The sequence below is a fragment of the Sus scrofa genome, chromosome 1 (assembly GCF_000003025.6).
Source record: "Sus scrofa isolate TJ Tabasco breed Duroc chromosome 1, Sscrofa11.1, whole genome shotgun sequence".
Taxonomy (NCBI): domain Eukaryota; kingdom Metazoa; phylum Chordata; class Mammalia; order Artiodactyla; family Suidae; genus Sus; species Sus scrofa.
Genome location: NC_010443.5, coordinates 54,061,815 through 54,079,635, shown reverse-complemented (window position 1 = coordinate 54,079,635; position 17,821 = coordinate 54,061,815). Strand labels below are relative to the sequence as shown.

At 46.2% G+C, this 17,821-nt stretch overlaps 1 long non-coding RNA gene across 3 annotated transcripts in view; it reads left to right on the top strand.

Moving 5' to 3' along the window:
* Positions 1–17,821, top strand: part of LOC102157437 — a 385,071-nt gene that overhangs the window by 321,364 nt on the left and 45,886 nt on the right. The window contains exon 9 of one of the 3 annotated variants that reach the window (XR_002343403.1): positions 12,294–12,803. The exons of 1 other annotated variant lie outside the window; for it this stretch is intronic. This is a non-coding gene — a long non-coding RNA (uncharacterized LOC102157437). Of the gene's footprint in view, positions 1–535; positions 1,447–12,293; positions 12,804–17,821 lie in introns of those variants that run through there. One more of the 3 variants, XR_002343413.1, reaches the window with a different exon arrangement.

Sequence of the window (17,821 nt, the reverse complement as noted above, 5' to 3'; positions counted from 1 at the left end):
TTGAAGGAGGAGGAAAATCAATGTGTGGGATAAACTGTGCTTTGGATGCCTGTGCTTGGGACCAGAAAGTACTGGTGAGTGTTTTGAGTCTGAGTCCCCTTCCCTAGTAGGTCATCCAGGGGGTTAGGCTGGCATTTGCAGTGTCGGCAGGGCTAGGGCTGGTAGCAAGAGGGCCTTTAATTCATAGAAATTGGTGCAAGAGCAGTGGTGTGTGACATCAGTAATTAAAGGGCACAGATCATGATTAGGTCATTATGAGAAGAGCAGTCCCAAATGGTCATCCAAAGAGTAGTGGCTCTGGGCTGGTAGCAGGAGGCAGAAATCAAAGCCATGATAGCAGAAGCAAGTAAGGCTGAGAAAGTCTGGATAGGGCCAAGTGGGACAGACACTACTCAGTGCTGAGCTCCGGCTGCTCCTCAAGGCGGGAAGGCTGGACCTAAGGGGACCCAAGTAGAGTGGTAAGTTTGAGCAACTTCTTCTTCTTTCATGGAAAGGTCAAAGATCAAATCTGCGTTTGTTTATTTCTTTTGCTAAGTTTGCGTATCAAGATATCCTTTCGTGGGAGTTCCGTTGTGGCTCAGCAGGAACAAACCTGACTAGGATCCACCAGGATGTGGGTTCAATCCCTGACCTCGCTCAGTGGGTTAAGGATCTGGCATTGCTGTGAGCTGTGGTGTACATCACAAATGCGACTTGGATGCCACTGTGGCCTAGGTTGGTGCCTATGACCCTGATTTGACCCCTAGACTGGGAACTTCCAAATGCCACAGGAGCAGCCCTAAAACAACAACAAAAGATGTCCTTTTGTGATTCACATTGTAGCCTGGGCAATTTCATGCCAAAGATAAACTTGTGTCTTCTTTCTGAACATGGAGAGCTGTAGGGAAGGAAACCATCAGGAGACGAGGTTCATGCTCAATGCTAAGAGTGACTTTCTTTACTTGGAAGATTTCTTTTACATTTCATGATCTAGGTGATAGGAATGGTAGAGCCATTGACTTTCCATTCCATAGACTCTCACTTACCCACCTATTTATTCACTCACTTAATAAGTATCTGAGGGCCAGGCATGAGCTTAGCACTAGGGATGCAGCAATGAGGAAGATGTAAGTAGTCCTTCCCTCAGGAGCTTGCAGAAAAGATGAGTGATGCTGAAAAGGAGAAGGCAGTATATTAGCTACTCAGAGGGATGTAAAGATAGGTGGAGGTGCTGCCCTGAAGAAGTTTACAATATAGTACTGAAATTAAGTCAGGCACAGACACAAACAACCATATCCCCTATCCCTATATAAATATGTACTGCTTCGTCCTAAAGAATGTATGTGAAGCTGCTCACAGGAGCCTCCACAAGAAAATGATGTTACATGTAAATTAGGAAAATTTTAAATATACTAAATCATGATTGGAGTTCCCACTGTGTCTCAGTGGGCTAAGGCCCCTATATTGTCTCTGTGAAGATGCCAGTTCAATCCCTGGCCTCACTCAGGGGGTTAAGGATCCGGCATTGCCATGGCTGAGGCATAGGTCACAGATGAGGCTCGGATCCAGTGTTTCTGTGGCTGTGATGTAGCTGCAGCTCCAATGCAACCCCTGGCCTGGGAACTTCTGTATGCCGCAAGTGCAGCATAAAAAGAAAAAAATAAAAACTAAAATTAAAAAATCAGGAGTTCCCGTTGTGGCACAGGGGAAACAAATCCGACTAGGGACCATGAGGTTGCAGATTTGATCCGTGGCCTCACTCAGTGGGTTAAGGATCCAGTACTGCTGCAAGCTGTGGTGTAGGTCGCAGATGAGGCTTGGATCTGGTGTTGATGTGGCTGTGGCATAGGCCGGCAGATTAGACCCCTAGCCCGGGAACCTCCATGTGCCGCGGGTACAGCTCTAAAAAGCAATAAATAAATAAATAATCATGATCACCTATAAGAAGAGAGAATAAGATGAATAGAGAGCATAGAGGTCAACCTCGAGCTTCCAGTTCTGAGTTTCCTGGCATCCCAAGCGAAGAGATATCTAAGTACATAATTCTCAATATTCAAGATTAAGTCTACCCCAAAGTGATCAGGATAGGCCAGGCCATGCTGGCTCCAAATCTCAGAGGCTTACGTCACAGCACATACTTTTTTTCTTATCCCACGACTAGGCTGCAGGTAGAGCAGCTCTCCAGGACAATGCACCATAGCGACTGGACTACAGGGTCCAGGCCATCTCCATCTTGTGGCTTAACAGTTCAACCCAGGGTCTCTGTGTTGGCTGTGGGAGGGAGGGCAAGAGTGAGTAGAAATGATGTCACTTCTGCTCACAGCTCATTGGCCAGGACTAGTCCCATGACGATGCATGACAACAAGGGGCCAAGGAATGTAATATTGGGTCAGGTTGCCACCTCTGCCACACACACAGAGTAAGCCAACCTTTTGATAATGCAAAATTCTCGCTCTTTCACGCAGGACTGGATACAAGTAGAACATCCGAGGAATAAACACTGTGTTATGGAGAGATGGTGGTCGTGGACTTAGGGTGACGGGTGGAGGTTTTGTTGGAGGAAGCTGGAAATCACGTAGGTTTCAAAGGATGGTGAACACTTTGAAAGATGTGGGGGAAATCAGGTAGGAAGGAAGTCATTACCCGCAGAGCGTAGTGTTTTCCTGGGAACATCCAAAGGTCTAGTTTACTGGTGTTTGAGGGAGTTGCAGGAAACCATGTTACGTTACGTGGGCAGTGGCCACAGTGCAGAGGGTGGCAGAACTCATGTCTGCTCGGTACTATTTGGAGGCAGGCAGCCCTTGCGACTCTCATTGTAACATCTTCTACTCCCCAGGGCTGCTGTAATTGCTCTCCGGAAATCTTGAATCACATTTCAAGGGATTATAAAAACAGAAATCACACAGTTTTGTCTTCGTCCCTTCTTCAGACACATATCTTAGCAGCAAGAGATGTACCCTTAAATCTGTCCTCAGGAAAACTTAATGAAGTGAATTAAAACCGGACCGTCTTTCAACCGGTTCCAAATGAATTCATTTCATAGCCTTTATCATGACTTCTTGGCCATTTGGGAAATTTATTTAAGTTATTAAAAAGAAAAAAAATTCCCTAAAATTCTCAGCTGAAAAATTGGCTTCTGTTTTTTCTACAAAGCTAACTCACCTGATTTGTCAGAACAGCTTGAAAATGAAGTGCTAACTGGTGGGTTTTATTGAAAGGAAACCAAGTGGAACAACATATGTATTTTCTTAGGAAACTCAAAAAGCTCACAGTCATGTGGTGTTCCTCGGGGTGGATTCTTTGTTATGAATTACAACCTGCTTACTGATGAGTTGTTAATAAAAAGTAGGCCTGCCGGGCCATTATTTTTTTCCACACAGTACACACAGTTTGGTTTTCTTTCTTTCTTTCTTTCTTTCCCTTTTTTTTTTTTTCCAAAAAAGTTTTCATTAATGCCCTGAGTGTGAATAAATCTGTTTCTAATTTGTAATTGTTTTCCCTTCATCTGGACAATAATTTATTGCCAAATCGAAACACGTGTCAATTGTTACCATCCCCCCCTCCCCCGGAACATGTTTTAATTTTTCTTCCCTCCACCCCTTTCCTTCCTGGCCCCGCCCCCTACTGCCCTTTTTCAACGGACGGAATGTGAGACCCGAAAGTTACAGGATGGCATAGGTCTCGTTGGTGGAGGTCACGTCCAAATCTGGGCTCCCTGGAAGCCGGAGGTAACCCAGGCGCTGGTGGGTCCGTCGACGTTGCGTTGTAGGACCTGCCAGCTGGAGTTGTTTGGTGCTGAGAAAATAAGCTCAGGGAGAACTGTTGAGGCAAACTAGAAGCAGATGGTAACCTGAGGTGGCAAGACAACTTTATTTAGCGTGGCAGTTCGACTTTATTTATTTATTTTACACGAGCATCTGGTCACGCTGGGGCGCCTCTATGCATGCTCATTATTATGCTGTTAATGGTGGATCCGATTGGCCAAGGGACAGCAGCAATTAAGTTCACTATGTATTTTAGTCGATTCATATTTTAGTGGGCCTTGGTGAGGCATGTTCGTGGTTAGGGTTTTATGTGGAAAGGGTGTAGGAGCTGCTATTTGAAGTTCTAGTGGTGTGGAAAATGTGTATCTAGCAATGCAGGATGTTAAAGTGGCCCCACCACCACCAGAGAGCATGCCAAGCTGTCAATAAACAGCCAGCGGGATGCTAGCGCATTGCCATAGATGCGGTCTTGATTTTAGAAATATTCGGGGTTGCGCCCTTGCTGATACGTGGATGGTGGGTCCATCGTTATGTTCATTGGAGACCTGACTACGGTCCATCTAGGGATGGGTCTGGGATGCTTGGTTCATTAGTCCCTGCTTCCTTTCTCCATCAATGTCTCTATCAATAGTCAAAATTAGGAGAGTCATTTTGTGACATGAGATACAATGTGAGATGGAGACTTGGTTTTGCAAAAACAAAACAAAATCGCTGACTATTTTTTCTTTAATGCCTATCAAGTGTAATTTTCATCCTCCAGAGTTTGGTCTGGAGCTTCATGTTCTAAAAAATTGTGATTACTGTGGTTATTTCCACAGAGTTGCTAGGGCTCTATCTTTGGGCCAAGTGGATTCTTGCCTGACTTAGAGCTAATATGGCAGAATTGGGAAGCTTAGCCAATTGGAGGAGTTACCTGGAAATCTGATGCATCTTCTCATTACTCATTAGATCCAGTTTTCCTAACCACTGGGGGCTCCTTCCCCATGTGTGTGGAGAATACTCTCTCTGTTCCAAAGGTACTGGCTTTTCTGGCTCTTGAATTAAATCCACGTACAGGTGACATTGTAGATGTTGTGCAGTCACTGCTCACCTACGAGCTGCAGGACGTGCAGGTAATGAAAATGTTCTTGAGGTAAAATTTTTAAGAGTGTCCTAGTAAGAAGAGTGAGTGTGTGTGTGTGCATGCGTGTGAACTAGACACTTACAGGGATGTGATGCTGATGTGAAAAGGAGCACCTTCTAAACACCCTCTGCCCCTCGGAGAATAAAGTCGCTGCACTTTTGCAAATGAAAGCAGGCACCGTTTTGATCTGAACTTAAGGCAAAGCTGGATGTTGCAACTATGACATGTGAGCCGTAAGTGTGACACACAGGTGTGTCGCCCGTCTGGGAGTCTGTTTGCCTCTGCTGGTGCCCAGAAAATGCTGCTGCCAGAGGGTGACTTCTTCAGCTATAGAGTGTGGATGAGAGAGCAGAAAGGAGAAACAGAAAGGGGCTGGGAGCGTTAAACCAAGGACACTGATGTCAAAGTGTCATGGACTGTTTTCCTTCCAGGACAGTCAACATCTACAAAAATTCCATCCATTTTCTTTCAATCAGCAACTGTTTAATCAGGACCCACTAAGATGCACTTTCTTGTCTCTAGACAGTATAGTTCTGAATGCACAAGGACTGTATCACGGCTGGCTGTGACCAGAAAGTCATGTTCATTGCAGGAAGAATGCTCTATGGCTGGGGGAGGTGTGTGTGTGTTGGGGGGAACTGACAAATCTCTTGCATCTCCAGACACTGCAAAGGAAAGAGTTTAGGCTGTGGGGTCAAGCCAGCTGGCTGTGTGATGATTAACAGCTACTTAACCTCTCTGGGCCTCATAGAGAAACGCATCTAAAAATATTCTTGCCAAGTTCTTGTGAGGATTAAACAAGATAATGAATGGAAAACACAACGACAGTAAGAATACTCAAGAAAATCGATTTCCTTCCTTTTTTTCTTCTTCTGTGGAAAATACTTAAGAATTTAAGATTAGATCATTTTTTCTTCTGTGAATGTGTAGCCACATGTTGATGGAATCTTCGCGACTCTTTGAGCCAGACTTAGTCACAACTGGTCAAGGAAGGAAGTTTTCCTTAGCCACCAATGCACGATGAAGTCTGTTGGAACAAGAATCTGTGTCCTCTAAAATCAACGTGTCCTGATAATGGGGTGAAATGAATCCAGCCGTTTCGAAATAACAATGCACATGAAAAAAATTGAGCAGTAAATGATTGCAGGCACAGAGATGACTGTTAGACTTCATAGCCCCTTTAATGACAGAACCACATTAGAGATGGTAAAGGTCAAGCAGAGAAAGAATGGAAGCAGCCAAGAAGCTTTTTTTTTTTTTTTTGTCTCTTTGTCTTTTTAGAACCTGTGGCATATGGAGTTCCCAGGCTGGGGGTTGAATCAGAGCTGTAGCCGCCGGCCTACGCCAGAGCCACAGCAACGCCAGATCCGAGTAGAGTCTGCAACCTACACCATGGCTCACGGCAATGCCAGATCCTTAACCCACTGAGCAAGGCTAGGGATCGAACCCAAAACCTCACGGTTCCTAGCCAGAATTGTTTCCCTTGCGCCAAGATGGGAACTCCCCAAGAAGCTTTTTGATTAGAGGTTCCAATCAAATGGGGAAGGAACACTTCAATCACCTTTTCCTTTTTGGGTGGACTGGTCTCACTTGTGATGCTTTGACTAAACGTCTGCCTCTTTCGGTCCCTTCCCTGGAGGATTATGGAACAAGTCTCTCGATTCTCACCATAGGCAACCTGCATTGGAAAGTCCTCTGCAGACATAATTATAGATCTGCATTGGTGCCTATGTGTTTTGTCCACACTTCATTCTTCCCTTTGGCCCTGGGTTTTTAGGACTCGAGCCCAGAAACAACAGGAGCCTCACACCTTACCATATGATTTTTTTTAAAGCTTGTTAAAAAAAAAATTCCTGATCCCTTGAGTTCAAAGCGCTAAAAGGCCCCCATATCTCCAGAGGGACCTTCTCCAGCCAGGCCTCTTGTTGTTTCAGTGAGTCAGACCCCCCCCGCCCCCGCACAGCCTACTTGTTTGGCAGCATGGATCAGCGGGTATCTGGCTCCCACACCCCATCAGGGACCCCGCAGACCTCACCCCATCCATGGCTTCCCTCTCTGTGCAGATCATCTGTGCGCGTGCGTGAAACCCCAAGTTTTTACTGTCTCTCTCATCGTCTCCAGAGGGAGTCCGGGCTTCCTGTTCTGTGTTTTTCACAAGTCTGGATATTTTCAGCTCCCACCATCCAGCTTTACACATTCCTCGGTCTGGATGTCAGTCGTGGATCTGGGAACATAATGACGCATCGGAGTACATTTCTTGGATGAATAAAACCGATAAAACCTAGCATTTCCATCACGTCTTCACCACAGGAAAGGGCTGCCACCCTCGGTGTCCTCAGCTTTCCCCCCTTGGTTCTGAGGGGGTGAAGCATAGGATGTGGGGAGATGGTGGGAATGGACTCTCTCAACAGGCTTGGTAGTATTTTCTCGGCACGGGCACCGAGGGGCTGCATAACCAGCTCAGAACTCGGAGCTGGTACAGGCTATTGTGATAGGTTGAACTGACTTCTAAGCTTTGCCCGTCCAGCTTGCTTCCCAAGATCTGCCCTGACGGTCACTGTAAATGGGCGTTGTTGTCAGCATTGCCTGGGGACAGTTGGTTTTTCCTCTTTGTCATGCAGGTGGGTTGTGATGCAGCCAAAGAAGCCATCCTGCTAGCAGTGGCCAGGGGTTCCACTGTGTTTGGTGGAGACAAACACATCGTGAGGAAGGGGAGCGAAGACAGAGGAGGCTCCGCACTGTGCCCATGAGCTTGGTGCCCTAGAGCCTGGGCTGGAAGTCAGAAGAAACCCCAAGGAAATAACCAGGAGCATTATCTCCAGAGGTCTTTGCAGACCAGGACTTGGATTTTGCACTCCCCCGCCCCCGCCCCGAGATTATACATACATAATTTTCTCTACACCATGTTTTTTCTCTTGCCTCTATTACAAATATGACCCCCACTGGGCTTGTGTTACCTGTTCTTTAAAGAAAAGGTTAATGCACAGCAAAATGTTATTTTCAAGGAACTGTTTTAGAGGAAAATATAGACTGAATTAATAAATGCTGTTATGGGCTGACTTGTGTCCATTCAAAATCGTGTGTTGAAATCCTAACCTTAGTACCTCAGAATGTGACCATATTTGCACATAGATCTTTAACGACATAATTAAGGTTAAATGAGGTTGGTGGGGTGAGCCCTAAGCCAGTATGACTGGTGTCCTTATAAAAAGAAGAGATTGAGAAATAAAGGTGCACTGACGAAAGACATAGGGAACGGCCACCTGCCAGCCATGGGGAGGGTCCTCGAAAGGGATCAATCTGATGATACCTTGGGATGCCCAGCCTCCAGACTGTGAGAAAAAAAATCCCTGTTCTTGAAGCCTCTGGTTATGGGGGGAGGTGTGTGTGCGAGATTTTAAAGTGACACACATTTACTGAAAATAAATACATTGGCTTAGAAAACTGTTAACGGCATTTTCCTTGGAGTTCCCTGGTGGCCTAGTGGTTAGGGATCTGGCATTGTCACTGATGTGGCTCAGGTTTGATCCCTGGCCTGGGAACTTCTGTATGCTGTGGGTGGGGCCAAAAAAAAAAAAAAAAAGCAGCTATATTTTAAAGATAAAATACAAATGTGTTAAGATATCTTAAAATTTTTTGTGTCTTGTAAGTACATCATCTGTGATCCTACCAACTTTCTATCCTACTTATTCACTTAGCAGATATTTTATTTCTTCATTGACAGTAGAAAAAGTAAGCCTAGACAGTGCAGGAGAATGATCATATACTACAAAGGAATGAATTCCAGTCAATTTCTTAGATATTTCAGGAGTTTAAGAACTGGCTTGGCTTGGAGTTCCCATCCTGGCGCAGTGGTTAACGAATCTGACTAGGAACCATGAGATTGCGGGTTCGATCCCTGGCCTTGCTCAGTGGGTTAAGGATCCAGCATTGCTGTGAGCTGTGGTGTAGGTCGCAGACCTGGCTTGGATCCTGCGTTGCTGTGGCTCTGGCATAGGCCGGTGGCTACAGCTCCGATTAGACCCCTAGCCTGGGAACCTCCATATGCCGTGGGAGCGGCCCTAGAAAAGGCAAAAAGACCAAAAAAAAAAAAAAAAAAAAAAAAAAAAAAAAACTGGCTTAGCTTGAAATAAAATCTCTTCTCTGAACCATCTTTAGAGAAACCAAGTTCCCTCTGACGACCTCTGTGTGGGTCTTCAGTGGGGGTTTTATTCTCATTTGTCCCCTGTCTGTCCAACAGTCCTGCACAGTGTATGTTACGGCCCAGTGTGTAAGTAGTCCCAAGACTACCTGTTTTTTGTTTTTGCCATCTCTGGGAGAGAATGACAGAGCTAGCTCAGAGTTTACAGAACCTATGTCCCCCTTTAATTGTACTTATACAAAGGAGTTGACATTGCATTGGTTCCAAAGTTTGTTTGCAAGATGCACAGGGAAGCACTCGGTCAGAACCCGGACTTCTGCCTGTCTCGCACACAGCTGGAGCTTAGGAGCCTTCTCCCATCCCCTGAGCCCAGCTAGGCAGCAAGGAGACCCTCCATCCTGCTGGCAGACCTGCGGCTCCTATGGTCACCCAGAGGACGCAAGAGTGGAGTGGGGGTGCTCTTCCAAGGTGGCCGAAGCCTCAGGTGGCCAAAGGCTCATGTGGCCAGCTCGTAGACAGGAATAGCCTTCTCCTTGGGTCTGGTTTCGTCGCTTCAGCCTCCTACCCTCCTGTGGTCCATGAGCTGAGGAGGGGTTGTTGCTGTGGTGCAGAGGGTGAAGAGTGGGAGTGAGGATAGTTATGATGAAAAGAGGTAAAACCAGACTAGAAAAGAGGACTCTTGGGATGGAAGAGAAACTGGGCTAGGAAAAAGGATCTTGAATTAGGATAATTTTATGAAAAGTTTTAACCAGTTCCCAGAAAGGAATCCAAATCTGAAACAAGGGTTCTTAGGAAAGGAATTTACAGTTGACTCTTGAACAACACAAGTTTTGGACTGTGAGGATCCACTTACATGTGGATTTGTTTTTTTTTTTTTTTTTTTTTTTTTTTGATAGTAAAACCACAGCCCTACACGATCCCCACTTGCTTCAGTCCCTGGATGGGGAACTGCAGATATGGAGGAACTGTGAAAACGGAGGCCTCTCGTATTTGGAGGAATCGCATACATGGAGGCTGACTCTAAGTTAATCTTTGATTTTTAACCCTGCAGGGTGTCCACACCCCAACCCTGCATCATTCCAGGGTCAACTACTTTAGGAAGCATTTCCAGGGAAAAGTCTGTAGGGGAACGGGAAAGCATGCTTTTCATGATTCGGAAGAGAAGGCAGGCAAAGGTGCAGGATTGGGCCAAGTCCTGGGGAGAGAAACCCTATTCGTTCTATATTTCTGTGTAACAAATTGCTCAAAACAACAATCAGCATGTATCACCTCTCAGAGTTTAGGTGGGTCAGGACTTTAGGAGCAGCTTGGCCAGGCAGTGCTGGCTTGGGGTCTTTCTGGTGGTTGCAGTCATGATGGCATCAGGGCTGCGTCTTGAAAAGTTGTCCCTGGTCGGAAGGATTGCTTACACAGCAGCTCACTCTTCAGACTGGCGAGTTGGTGCTGGCTCTTGGTGGGAGGCCTCAGTTCCTCTCCGCACAGACCCCTCCCAAGACTGCTTGGTTATCCTGATGTGCGTGTCCCCGGGTGTGTAGTCCAAGAGAGAGAGCCGGGCAGGAGCCGCCCCTTTTACGACCAAGTCTGGGACCACACCTAGCCTCACTTTCCCCATTGTCTGTTCCTTAAGGAGTGCCTAGTCTGGCCTCTATTTAGAGGGAAGGGAATTAGTCTCCACCCTTTGAGGAGAGGCATGGCAAAGAACTTGCAAACATATTTTAAAAGCATGATAGCAACTTTGGCTCAGTCTTACAGGGAAGCTCTGAAGATAACATAGTTTACTTCCCGCCCCCGTGGTTTCCATCAGGGACATCTCTTCTCTCCCACCACCTGCCCATTATTGGATTAGGGCTGCCCGAAGTGGGAGGGGCATCAATCCCCAGGTTCCCAAAGGCGGAGCCTGAGAGCAGCCCTTTGAGGAGTGAGGGAGGTGCTGGTTGTGGGGAATGAACCCACCTTGGCAAACACGGCAGAGGTGTTCTGAAGGATGAGAGGCAGCAGGCTGACAAGGTCTGCAACAGCCAGCGAGCAGCATCTGACACAGCATAATGAACAGATCTGATTGCTGCTGCCTATTCTATGTGTACATATGTTGGAAGAGTGAGTCAGTAACGTGGCCCCTTGGCCCAAAGATGAGCCATGTTTGGAGAAGCAGTGCCTGCCATTCTCGGACTCCTTGAATGGATCATCAGGTTTCAGGAATTCGCTCTACCTTCCCTTTCTTGTGTGATTTCACCTCTCGAGCAGAATTCACTGTTGTCTCTGAGAGCCTGGGAGCAGATGTCGGAAAACTACCTAATGAAATCAAATAACAAAATAGAACCAGGCAGAGGCTTGCCTGAAAGAGTAGGGGAAGGAGATGGCTGGACACCAAGGGTTATTAATAACACTCTGTACTTTGATGGTGTCTTTCATCTGAGCCTCCAAGAGCTGCATGGCCATTTAAGTAATCCAGGGAGTTACTTTTTTGGGTAGAACCTTTAAATCCAACAGGTCTTTTGAAAGTTTGGTGCTTTGAATGTTTTACTCTCTCTGGATTGTTCTCAAGGGAAAAATGATTTTGATTTATAAATCTTACGGAGGTCTTTAAAAGTCAGTTATTTCTTAAAACAATAGATAGTTGCGCTGCCTTTGGCAATATTATGTGGAATTCACATGGACGTTTTCCTCGTTTTCCATCTCAAAGCTGTCTTCATGAAATTATTTAAGTAAGTGATAGGACATTTCTGTTCAGAAGGGAAAACATATCCTGCCTGAAATTTGAGTAACCATTGATTCTAGTCTTCTAACCATCTGTTAATCCTTCTGTATGAGATGCCAGATGACTAGGTGCAGAGGTGTGTTCTGATCTTCCTCTGTTATGTACAACTTCAGAGGGACAGGGACAGAAGCGAGGTGGTCCCAGCATCAAGGACAACGGGCCATCTCTAAGCCCATATTTGGCTGGTGACTAAGAACGGAGTCTGTGAGCCAGTTTGACTTGGAAATTCTTCATCAGAGACGTGAAGCACAGGAGAGAGACACCAGAGACCACACCTGGCCGTGGAACCAGAAGCACGGCCCCCACCCTAGTGAATCCTGCCTTAATTAGAGTCAGCCGGCCCCCAGGCTCACTGTGGCTGCACTGACCTCCTGTTAGTGCTGGACCGCTTGTGTTCATGCGTGAGATGCGATGGGAAGAGGCTCGGGCTGTATCTCATTAACTTGTCACAGCTCTTCCCCCCAAATGACAGAGGATGTGTTTTGCCTACTGACTGGTCACTGATGGTTTCATCACTGCTTGTTTCAGTCCTGAACTGAAAACCTGCCACATAACAAAGCCCAGATCAAGACGAGAAAAAGTTCTGCTGCCAGGACTGGAACCACAGCAAAGACCCTACCCTGAGGGGCCTGGGATTCACCCGACATCCCCTGCAGCGCCCCGCTGTGTTTCTCCAGCACTCAGCATGAGGAGCATCGCTGGGCCTCTCAGGCCTCCAGGGTGAACTAACAAGGGATGTGTTTGCAGCTGCCAGGAGGTTGGTTGCTGCTAGTTACGGATACTCTGGGCCAGACAATCTTTTCTGGCAGATGTTTTCTTTTTCTTTTTTTAAATTGGGAAGCAGGAAGTTTTTTTTTTTTTTAATCGGGGCCCTTCTCAAGCCCTTGTAGTTACCAACTATGTCCACCAGGTGGCAGCGCAGAGCGCATGGCTACAGCGCTCTCTACTCTTCAGCCAGGGGACACAGGGCCGGGCAGGATGGCCTCCCACCCCCTTAGCAAGTGTCCGTTCTGTTTGTTTGTTTGTTTGTCTTTTTGTCTTTTAGGGCCGCACCAGCAGCACATGGAGGTTCCCAGGCTAGGGGTCTAATCAGAGCTGCGGCCGCCCACCTACGCCACAGCCACTGCAACGCTGGATCTGAGCTGCGTCTGTGACCTACACCACAGCTCACGACAATGCCAGATCCTTGACCCACTGAGCGAGGCCAGGGATCGAACCCACGTCCTCATGGATGTTAGTCGGGTTCGCCAACCACTGAGCCACAACGGGAACTCCAACAAGTGTCTATTCTGTCTCCTTCCCTTTTCTTTGAAAAAAGACCATTCGGAGGCTTGTGCTTTTGCAGACTGTGAGCAGTGGGTCCAGCTTCCTCCCAGAGGTCTTTACATAAGAAGTGAGATAATATTTTCTGCTCTGGCTTTATTTGGGGATAAGGCAGGCATTTATAATTCCATTTGTAAGCATGCCATGTTTCCTGTGATACTGTGTGGAAGTGTGTGAAAACGAGTGGTTTTCGCTTAAGAAAGGGATTCGTAAGAACACACTCTTCCCTTAATAATTCTTTTAGAGAGTTTGTCCTCTACCCTTATGGAGCCTGGGTCTCCTGGGCCTCACAACATTTTGCCAAACTCGAGGGGATCTAAAGGGCAGTGGATGACAAGGTCCTGACCCTCGAGGGATTGAATGTCTCCTCAGAGAATCCTACGGGACCAAAACAAATACAAGCGCACTTGGTTTCTCTTTGGTGAGGTTTGCTCTAGTTTTCTTTCTCTCTGCCTTGACATCTAGTTCCAATGTGCTTCTGGAGGGGCGGCGGTTGGTACCATATAACATCAGTCGGTCAGCTCTGCTGGGCCAGTTAAGAAAACCCAAATGTTGTTGATTCGCTAATTTATTCCTCACAGCTGGGCTTCTAAGCTCCTGTCTCATTTTTCCAAGTCTTCCTCACTCCCAAGCCCTGCCCCCCACCCCTCCCTCACTGCCGAGCAGACAGTGCTTGCCTTCTGGTCTCATCTGTGTTCACGGCCCCCATTTCGACACCCACCTTCTCTTTAGCTTCCTGCAGTCATTGCCTGGACCCCCACCCCCACCACCAGAGGCGACCCCTTAGGTCCCTTCTGAGGAAGAGCACTAGCCGCTCTTAGTTCTCACTCCACCCGTCTCCCTCCTGCTCCCTCACTCACCCCAACCACCCCCAAGCTCTCTTCCCATCTGGTTTCAGTGACTCTCACTACCTTCCTGGTCCTCCTTCTCCAGATCTTTTCATGCCCTACCTGCCCTCTTATTTCTGAAAGGTAAATCCTCCCTGATCTTAGAACCTCGCACCCGCAATTTTAATGCCATCTTTGTTAACCACTGGAAAAACTGGATGGCGCCTGTGCCTTCTCCAACTCTCCTCCCCGCCTCGTATCCAATCCATGAGCAAGTCCATCAACGTTGCCTTCTTTTTTGGTTTTATACTGTGACAGCTGTGGTATACTGGAAGGAGCTTCTCACTTGCAATTGGAGGGTGGGGTTGGCACCTTGTGTCACCTGTGAGACACTGAGCCAGTAATGTTTGTGCCCCTTTCCCAGTGTCTTAGAACAATAAAATCCCAGCATCCAGAAATCATACAGTCCATCTCCTTTAGTCCACGAAGTGAGTTATCTGAGGTCTCTCAGCTAAGACCCAACGCTAAGGGTTTAGATGACCAGGCTAAGGCTCTCCTTCCTTCCTTCCTTTCTTTTTCTTCCTTCTTTCTCTCTTCCTTCCTTCCTTTCTTTTTTTTTTCCAAATGAGAGTTGCAATCTTTATTTCAGGTTCTCTCGTCCTTTTTTTTTTTTTTTTTTTTTTTTCTATTTTGCCACACCTGCAGTTTGTGGAAGTTCCTGATATTGAACCTGCACCACAGCAACAACCAGAGCCACAGTGGTGAAAACACAGGAGCCTTAATCTGCTACGCCGTCAGAGAATACCCAGAGCTCTTCTTTCTGATCTGTTGGGTCTTTGGGAAATTCTCATTAAAAAGGAAATGTGGCATTAGAAGGAACAGCCCCAATGCCTTCCCTGTTACTGAACACTAAGGCCATCTCCCCCTAACCGTCTAAACAGAAGCAAGAAAGGCCAGTTCTGAGGGGTAAAGACAAGGAATGTTGTCTCTGAAAAGCCTCCTGGGAGCCCATTTCTGGGTTATTGGCATCCTTTCAATCATCTTTCTTAAGAGGACCTGGATTTCCCTGAGTGGGATATTACCTGCCTCCCTCCCCATCACTGTGGGTTGGGGAGACATGACCCCCCCTCAGCCCTAGGAATGAGCCTGATTGGCCTCATTCAATCTGTGGATTTAATGCTCCAGGCCAGTTATGGATGCCTCCACTGGGATGCAACCACCTGTCAGTGTGTTAACCTGTCAGTGTGTGGAGCTCACGGCTTCCACTGGGTCTGCTGAGAACTAGATATGACTTGTATGGCTCTTTGCATCCATCCTGCTCCCACGAGGGAAAATCTGTCAAAGAGCGAGCCAGGATGGAGAAAAGAGGGCAGAGAAACAAAAAAGGAGAAATCACATCCTGATGACATCATTTGAGCCCCTGGATGAAGCTTTGCCTCAAATTAGTCCTTCCCTTGAATATTTATGAATCAGCAAATAAATCCTTTTTTAAAAAAATCGGTTTACATGAAGGTTTCTGTTACTTGTAATCTCAATATTTCCTGTTGATTACCCTGAGAGGGCTGGGATTGTGTGTGTACAACATGATGAGCAATGGACCTCTAGGGGGCGCTAAAGCAACCCTCTCCCACCTCACCCAACTGCTAGTCCATCTGGGCAGCCCACAGCCTGGCAATGTGCTTAGGCCATTGCTCCCAGACTGCTCTCAGACACACAGTCCCCCAAGAAGGAGCCCAGTCTGTTCCTCCTGTGACTGGGAGGAGCCAGCCTACTGTTCACATTGGGGTTCGACTTCTAATGATGCCTAAAAGTTCTTATGGGCTGTTGGAGAAAACAGCTAGGGAAAACGGCAGTTAAATGGTCATGGTTTGGCAGTGGGAAAAGTTGTGTTCCTGGGGAGTCAAGGTACAGTTAGGAAAATGAAGTTGTGTAAGGGAAGAAGCGAGAAACGAGGTGGGGAATGAACTGTAATAAGTAGCCTCTGTGTCTCACGATTCAGAATTTATGTTTGGTCTGAGCCCAGAATGTTAAAATGTTAGAAACTTCCAAAACACAGGCAGGAAGATGGCAGGGGCAGAGAGAAGTGTTAGGTGTGTCTGATCAGGCAGATTCACTGTTGGTTGCCTATGAGGATGTGTGCAGATTTTGGGAGGGAGAAAACTATAAAGATGAATCTCTTTTCTGTGTGGTGGTCTTTCATGGTAGCACTTGAGGAATGGTATAAAAATCTCCACTACATTTATAATAGGCTGAGACTCGAACCACATGTTTTAAGCAACCATATGAACCCTGCAGAATCAATTGCTGGGTGAAGTTGAGCATGTATTTAAAACATGTGAGGGGATGTTTTGTGTCTTACTATACTAATTTTCCTGCATATAGCCTTCGTCTCTCCCTTACCTCTGGGGTTTTAGGAAAAATTCTGCTTCCTGTACAAGTAATGGAACTGTGCATCCAACAGTCATTAGTTATAACCCTGTGGTAGTCACTAGGGCTGTTTAATAAACATGGGAGAATTGTACTTTCCCTTTTCCTTTGAATTTTGGTAAGGTCGTGTGACCTCCTTCGGCTAATGAAATGCAATTGGAAGTAATGTGATGGAAGCCTTAAAATCCAGAACACAATTTGTATGCTTTTTTTTTTTCAACCTCTGACATGGTGACAAAGGTTGGAATGGTGGCCACCTCATCCTTCTGAGTCCCTGAGTGACTGATCAGCAGTACAGTCCCACTGCTCCACCCAACATCCAACCTCAATAAACGTATACCCTAAACAAGAAATAAACTTTTGCTGTTGTAAGGCATTGAGATTGCTGGGTTGTCTGTTAGTGGAACAGAACCCAATCCATCCTGATTTCTATAAAACTAAAAATATTCTAGCAACTATACTTGAAATGCAGATGAATCAGATGTGCCCCTTAACTTTGCTGGCTCACCATCTTGGGAAATGATGCAGAGAAAAACAATAAAAGGCAGCACTTAAAATGTTAATCGAAAACTAAAATATTTTGGAGTTCCTGTCGTGGCGCAGTGGTTAATGAATCTGGCTAGGAACCATGAGGTTGCGGGTTCAGTCCCTGGCCTTGCTCAGTGGGTTAACGATCTGGCGTTGCCATGAGCTGTGGTGTAGGTCGCAGACATGGCTCGGATCCCGCGTTGCTGTGGCTCTGGAGTAGGCTGGTGGTATAGCTCGGATTCGACCCCTAGCCTGGGAACCTCCATATGCCGCAGGAGTGGCCCTAGAAAAGGCAAAAAGACAAACAAACAAACAAAAAACCTGAAATATTTTATAATTTACTTTCTTTCTTTTTTTTTTTTTTTTGTCTTTTTAGGGCCACACCAGCGGCTTACGGAGGTTCCCAGACTAGAGGTTGAATTGGAGCTGGTGGCTGCTGGCCTACTCCAGAGCAACAGCAACGTGGGATCCGAACTGCATCTTCAACCTACATCACAGCTCACAACAACGCTGGATCCTCAACCCACTGAGTGAGGCCAGGGATCAAACCCTCGTCTTCATGGATACTAGTTGGGTTTGTTAACCACTGAGCCACAACAGGAATGCCTACTTTCAATTTCTTTAACTCTGATAGAACTAATTCTTGTTACTAGTATTCATGATGTATAGGTATAGCTATATTCATGATTTTTATGTAGGTATAATTATATAGAATAAACTCTGGGGTTTTTTACTATCTTATTTAGGATTATTGATAAATACTTGCCCTATGCTTACATTAGCTTTCACTGTTAAGAGGGATATGCAAGATTAAATTAATTTTGATTCTATTAGATTCTTTTGACAGTGAATTACAGCAAAGCTCAACTCAAACTAGCCTAAGTTATAGGAAAATTCAATGTTTCACAGATATGGTCTATTTCACATATGATGGAATTTGAGGCTTTGGGT